This window comes from Copadichromis virginalis, linkage group LG16 (assembly GCF_057382275.1).
Source record: "Copadichromis virginalis isolate Kocher_CV1m ecotype Utaka linkage group LG16, C_Virginalis_male_GT1.1, whole genome shotgun sequence".
Lineage (NCBI taxonomy): Eukaryota > Metazoa > Chordata > Actinopteri > Cichliformes > Cichlidae > Copadichromis > Copadichromis virginalis.
In genome coordinates this window covers 39,490,899-39,498,855 of record NC_140633.1, presented here as the reverse complement: position 1 = coordinate 39,498,855, position 7,957 = coordinate 39,490,899, and positions in this window count along the sequence as shown.

The following is a 7,957-nucleotide window of genomic DNA, read 5'->3' as shown; positions in this document are numbered from 1 at the left end:
TTGTGAAAACATGGCTGCCAGAAGTTGGTGGGAGACAGAAGGGGCCTGGTGTCTGCTCCGACTGCTTTGGCTCAGAGTCGGTTCCTGTGTGAAGACCAGGCAGGACGCTTTCTCCCAGGACAGAGACAATAAACACGGCTGTTTGTACAACAAAAGTCATGAAATGCCTTGATGGGAAGCAGGTTAGCAATGTGCTCAGACATGTATATTGGCATATTGTGATCAGCATACACAGAATCCTTTCCATTTGTCTAATGAGGGAGATGAACGAGCAACAATGTCCCGAGACATCCGCCGTCTCCAGCTTAGTGTTTGTGCAGCATCGTGCACTTTTACTAAGGTTTAGTGTGTCTGTCATGCAGCACAGCAGGACTGAGGAAATCAGGAAAACTAAACACTCTGAACGGATTTATTCATTTTGGTGTTTGAACACTAGATGGCGCACTTGGAGCAGAAAGTTGATTCGTTGGAAAGTTGGTCCTCTTGCTCACTCCATCTCGTCTGTCTTGACAGACGTCATCAGAGCACTGATGGCAATGATAATGATAATAACAATTTAAAAAATAGAGTAAATTAAAACAGTGAAAATGGAACTATAATCAAGCACAACATAGATTCACCAAATTTAAAGCAAAGGTTTAAAACAATAAATGGCCATAACTTGTAATCCATGCACGTTTAGATCAATCAGCCCCTTATTTCTCTCAGTGTGGACATTTGTTTTGGATTGTGTGTGAGAAAGTGAAGACAGTTATACTGCATTTTTGCTCTGGAGCTCTGAAACTTTGTGCATATACTGTTGGACCTGTTGCAACTGCTACTTTGCATACACTCACACTAAAGCACATACATGAGCACAGACACACACACACACAGACAAAAACGTCGTGAGACAACAATGGCATGCAAACGTGAAAAATTAGGGATACCCAGGGGTAAACGAGGCAGTAAAACAAAACAAGCACGTCTGATTTCTCTGAGCACAAAAGATTTGGTGAGTGTGTGTGACTGTGTGCGTATGTGCTCTGCAGCATTTGTAGGTGTGTTGCCTCTGCTGTCCATGCTCAGCTCCTTGGTTTCATACTAAGAAACAAAACATGTTCTTTCTTTGGCTGAAGCAGATTTTCAAATTTGATTTTATGGTGGCAAATTCTCGTTGAGTGTTCTTTTCGAGGGGTTTGCAGAGCTAGCGATTTCAGCTTCAGATAGTCGCTAAAATTCCATGAAAGCATCCTTTCTGAACATCACTGGGTTGTTTGCGATGAAGAAAGAGAAAGTTAAAGAGGAATGAGGTTTTAGAGAGATTGTGGACTGGTTTCAAACCCATCATTGTGACCACTGGAGAATTTAACCCTTCAAAGCCTGAATCATGAAATTATTGCTAGAAAAATCCTTTTGTTTGTTTGGTTTTTTGTGTGTTTTTGAACCTTCTGACCTTCATTTGCATATATGTGTTTTAATTTGAATCATATTTGACACATCTGGCATTTGTGTTAAATGTGTTTTGAACAGAACACTAAATCCTGGTTCACAAAACACAGACAAACAGTGAAAACTTTAAAATACCCGTTGTAGTTTAAAGTGTACATTTTTCTAATGCTGTCATTATTTTTGTTACTTTTCTATTTCCTGAAAATTCTTATAAAACTTCCAGAAAATGATCAGTGTATTTACAGAGCAAGATAATTCTAACCAGAAACTTTATTCAGAGTTTCCAAGTTTTAAATTGTAGTCCAAAGATATAAAACAGACATAAAAAGGATGGAAGAAAAAACGATTTTTGCATGCTGGCTGGAGAAAGGGTATAATGGTATAAATGCAAGGACACGAAACAGCAACGATATCAAATGACGAAAAAAGGTTTAACATAGTAAAACCTTAAATAGTTTCCTTTACGCACATTTTATGCAGATTTAATGAAGGTTTGTAAAAATCTTCACTGTCGAGCTGCGAATAACCTCAAAGCTTTAAAGGTGGAAACAAAAGGGGAAGAGTGTGTGTTAAGAGTTAAAGAAAACATGACTCTTTCATTCTCTCCATTTCCCAAAAAATACACCCCCAAAATATTTTCTTTTTCCTTCACCGGGGGGAAAAAGTCAAGTTTAACCTCTCACTCTGGTGCCTGTTTTGTTAAAGGAGCCTAAGTGAAGACTTATCTCTTCTGCAGCATGTGTTCACTGTACATTCTGCGAGTCATTAGGGTCATCCAAAATAACGGCAGTTCTCACTACCTGAGGATATTTTTGTTCTCCGAAAAGAAGGATTTATTGATTGGAATCACACTGTGGCCTCAGCATGCAACACAGCTACAATACCTTACAGCAATAAAAACACATTTGTTTCAGCTCTGATGACGTGAAAAAGCAAACATAATAATTTCTACTGCTCATCAGGGTCGTGGGAGGAACAATCCCCCTTCCCAGGCAGGGGGGATACTGAGGTCAGCCGAAGCCTTCTGAGAGGCACAATCTCTCTACCTTGTCCCCCTCCATGGATCACCATCTTGGAGGAAGGGTTTGTTGTTGGAGACAACGTCTCCTGCACGAGAGGCTGGATCAAGTTTGACACTAATGAGCCTCACAAAGACCAAAATCTATATGCAGCAACCTTACCTGAGGCAGGAATACCAGGGTACTACCTGGGGGAACAGGTGGCAGAGCCCACGGCAGCTCAGTCCAAACAAGAAACTTGGATCCACCCACCACAGGAGTGGTCCAATCCCAACTGCTGAAGCTGGCCTCAGGTACAGAGACCATAAGATAATGTTTGCTTGTTTTGTAGGAAAGTGGTGATTGTGACTGGGCCAGGCGTTTGGGAAAAATAAAGAGACGTGAGTGGGACACAGTAACGCTTGCATACACGTCCTTTTTCACTCCTCTTATTTTTAGCTTTCTGTTTTTCAAAACATGCCTCGAATCATATGCTATTGATCTCAAACGCAGATGGTTTAATTGGAAGCCCTGTCATTTGTCCGAGCTTGATGTAATTGCACAGTTGCTGCTTTCTTCGCAGTATTCGTCGAATCCTGCTGCAAAAACATACAAACTCTTGGTTATTGACAGTCTCGCAAGTACCCACGCTATTTTTCTCCTCTCATTCTGTCTCCTGCACGTCTTCAAAAACACAAAAACCCAAAAACACACACATGAGCGCAGAGCCAAGAATTTGCTTGTTAGAAGTTTGTTACTAGAGCTGAGCCTTGTAATTGACTAACCTCTGCTCCGCCGCTCTCCTCTGCTTTGCTCATTTTCGTCAATTCGGTCCAAAACTCTCAAAGAAATGTGAACTTTGCCTGAACTCCCTTCTCAGAGAGACACTGAGAGCGAGGATGTGACAAACATAACTTATGTCGGTTAATAAACTGCACATGCACAGTGTGCAGTCAGAGTGTCATTACCCCATGTGCTGAGGTAAAGAGTGAGGTACAGAAAAGCCAAGAGGCAGAGAGATGATGAGGGATTTAGCAAAATAGCCACGAGCTATCTTTAAATTACTGAATGTTGTAATTATACCTGAGCTTCTATCATCAATCAGATCAGGCTAAACTACCTTTTATTTTATTTGTGTCACGTGTGTGACTTTTGACTCAGTGAAGGTAACCAGGACATCCACTCTGCAATGTCTGCAGCGGTGAAGTTCATCTTCAAAAGGTCACTGCAGTAAAAAACAACACCGGGGGAGCTCAAACTAAGGAAAGTCCATCACTGCACCGCGTGATAGGCTCTGAGGTAAAGACACAACGCTTCAACCTTTGACTTTACAAGTGTCAGAGACGTAATCAGACCAAAGTTACCGAGGTTTTCAACCAAGCACGAGGGGAGCGGTGCAGACGAACTTTGCAGATAAACGAAAAGAAATTTTTATCCACATAAAAACAGCAACTTCAACACTTTTTTTCATTGCTTGCTTTCTTGCCCAGAGTTAAGTGAGAGTATTGCCGCCGCTCCCACCTGATACAGTTTCAGAGCTCACCTTTATCCATGAAAAACTCTCACCAGCACCACTACTGCTTTGATTAATCAGCAGAAAACCTGCCCGTGTGATTATCAGGCAAGTGCATATCAGCAGTTTGCTGCTTTTAGCACATTTTGTGTCATTTAAATGCACTTCAATGTTTTGCATCATTTTGCAAAATCCAGTTATAAGGAGTGAAATGTTGCCATAAAAAGCAAAATAACTAAAGTAAATCAGCATTTTGTGCAACTTGGACCTGTTTGAGCTCTGAGCAGATTCTTCTGGTATAAGTTTGGTCTCTAAAAGAATATAGCATACAGAATATTTGTTAATATGAATAATAATAATATGAAGAGGTTTTTCAGTAGTTAAATGCATATAAAACCCAGATCATTTCCTTTCTGCTAATCATATTTAAACTGCACTTTCAACCTCTGAAGTCAGTTATGTTATAATGACGAGTGTTGTTGACACGTCGGTGCGTGATTTTAGCTTAATTATGATCTAAATTAAACCCTAATGAGACAAATCATCAGCATATCTAACAATCATCATTTTAAATGTAAATCTGCCATCTAAACCTTTGTGTCCATCACACACGTTTCAGAATATGGAAAACAGTTTGGGACGTCTTACTTCACAACTGGGGTAAATTTAAAAATGTAACATTTATTACAGATAAAAATCAGAGAAGACCTGACCTCTGGAAGGGAAATACTTTCTGTTGAGCCTGCAATGACAGGCACACATCAAATTGAGTTTTGAACTGTGTGAAGCAACACATCAAGCTAAAATACGCAAACTGGAGTACAAAGGGAAAAATGTCAATCTCATGTTTCTGTATATTTCAATATAGTGCTAAATGAATGCTTTTGATTGGACAAGACCATAAACTACATATTCATATGTGCTATATGACGTTATGTGTTTACACGGCACTCACTGCTGGGAAAACTTAGCTCAGTCGTTTCTCTCCCTGCAGGACAATAAAGATTCAACAGCACCAGACACTGCAGCTCAACAAGAACACAGGCGCTATTGGGAAAACTCCGTGTTTTAGTTTATTATTGAATTAAACCTTCAGTGGTTTTGTATTTCATGTCGCCTAGCAAGTTAGGGTGAACAGTGCAAGATAAAAATAATAAGGGTAACGGGAAAATCGTGTTAAAACAAAAGCCTTGAGAAACAAAATTAGGAAGCTGGCAAGTGGACTTGACAAAAATAAAGTCTTTAGGTCTCTAGACACAAGAGTCAGAGAATGTGAGAGGAGCTCTGTAATGTTTCCCACATAATTTTTAATAAATGCAAGCAGAAACACACTCACAGTGGTGAGGAAAGGGAAACAGAGGTGTGTGTGTGTGTGTGTGTGTGTGTGTGTGTGTGTGTGTGTGCGCGTGCACAGGCCCAGTCTGCATGTGCATGCTGTCTGAAGTACATTTTTACATACGTGTGACTTGTGCACACAAAATGAATATGCAATGCGTGTGTCAAAGTTTCCTGCTGGGACCCGTATCCATATTTTGAAAAACAAGCCTCCAACTTATCATCTCCGACGTATTTCACAAACACTACTGCTGAAATTTGCTGTGGGAAGTTTTTGTCTCCGCCTTCTGACAATGGGAATAATTACACAATCACTTTTGGATGAGTTACTAAATAACACACTTGTCCACACTGATGTAGAGTACGTGTAATATCCATGTCTACGAGCAAAAAAGCATCATGCATGTGTGTGTTTAGCCCCTCCTCACACTAAAGCTGTTTGCCCATTCATGAGGATGACATTAACTCCAAGTTGCTGGAGCATCAAAACATTTCGACTGGCTCTTTCAGAAACTCAGCGGCTGTGGCTTACTCTCCTTCCATGGGGCTACTCTTCTTCATGTCACTACATATAACACAAACTTTGCACACTGTCGACAGACTCTGTCTCACTGTGTGAGAATGTTTGGCGAAGGCCAGAATGCGATGGCCAATGTTCTGCACGGTAGCTCTAAATAAAGAGATTTGTGGTAAAGTTTGTCCTTCTTCAGTGAGATTCAGTTTGAACATGAATATGAGATTAAGCTTAAATGAGCTCAATATTTCTAGTCAGTCAGAAGTAAAAATTTACTTGACAAATTTAATTTTTGATTTAATGTCTTTTGGTTTCTTGTCTTATTAATTTCGTCATGTGATCTTTTTCCCTCTGTTTTCCTCTTTTTGTTTGGTTTCCTGTTTGTGTTTTACAGCACAGAAAAACCTTTTAAACACCTTTTTGCAGGTTGGCGTACAGGACGGCCTCGCTGCGTTACAAAAGAGGCCCTCTGTGCTGCTGTTTTTGATTCTCCAAGTGGAAAGAGGGGGGTAAAGTATCAGTCATGTTTATAAAGAACTGTGATTCAGAAAGTAATTTTATTATCAGTCATGACGAGAGCCAGAGACACAAAGGGCTCCAGATGACAGCATGCGACACATCCTGCTGAAGTCAGAGACCCAAAACCACCAAGTCTATTAGCAATCCAGCTTTCCTTAGATGCCTTGAAATAATTAGTCACAAAGTTGCCGTCCCCGCCAAATCTTGCAGATCAGGGTGCTGTGATAAATCCCACTGGAAGAAAACTTGATGTGGGATTGTTTCCCTGAGCTTCTAAATTTGTGTATCGCAACTTAATTGCGTCTGAACGCTAAACTTGTGTAGTGTTTTACTACTTTGGTTACTCCGTGCTGGCAGAATGCTTGCTTCACTGCACTGGTGGGGAAAACCTTTTTATTTGTGGTTTCTAATTCTTTACTCTAGCCTGCTCATAAAGCACTGAGATGAGCGATATCATGTGGTGTTCATCAACCAGGGAGCTTTTTCTTAAACTTTATAGTCGTTTAAACAGAACGATTAAAGTCCATGACACACAGGCAAGGTTTGGACAGCAACGGGAGCCAGCAAGTTTAACAACGCCTCAGTTCTTCATGCTTTCATGCATAAGGACCTTCAGATTTACCAAACTTTGCAAACCAACATCCAGCTTACATCTTGGACTGTTTTCACGTGGATGCTTGAGATGGTCCGTGAAAAAAACTCCTTCCTCGGTTCTGAGAAAACTGTCCGCCCTGATGACGTCAGCAGGAGTGGTTGTGACTTTACTGGTTTCTGAGTTTGAAGAACTGACCTCGAGATTCTACCCGTTCTAAACAGTGACACTGACCATCACCATCACCAGACCCTAAAACCTATCATGTAACTGTTACACCAGCTGTTCCACACATCAGGGGAACAGCTGGGTGGTTTTTCCACGGGCTTTTAAGAAATCCGACTTCCTTTTGCAACTAGAAGAGGTGCCCCCTGTTGGTCAACAGAAAAATGCAGATTTAAGGCGCTTTGCTTCAATCTTTTCGATCTGAAAGCCACCTCCATCCTGTATATGGAGCAAAGTGCATTCAGTTTATAGCTAGAAACAATTATGCTGCTGGTTGCATTATAGAAAGTGCAGTAGGCTTTGTGGGGCTTTACCCACAGCGCTTATACATGGAAATATATCTCAGGTACTATTGCCTTAATGTTGGACTGTTTTCTCAATATGTCTGCGTAATTTCACGGACGTGGACTCAGTGGAGCAGCCCTTCAACCACGAGTCTGAAATGAGTCATGGACTAATTTTTTGAAATAGTGGGTCAGTGGTAAGTTACGGGACTGATTATAAATCTCATTATAAATAATGTTTTTTTTAAATAAATAAAAATAAAAATAATTCATGAGGTTTGGATATTCCCTTAGAGCTCATAAACACCTTCAGCTTTAACATTCTTTTTTCCTCTTTGTCCACTTCTTAATCAAATTCATCATCGTCTTTCACAATCATCTAAGCAACCCACTAAATCAAACGCAAAAGAAAGTTTCGGTTTTGCGCGACTTTCCTCTTCATCCCCCATCCTCATCCTCAGCACCGCTCCTCAGAGGGCGCGGGCTAAGTGTTTCGGTTTTCTTATCTAGAAGGATCTCTATCCTGTTTTAACGAGGCACTTGACC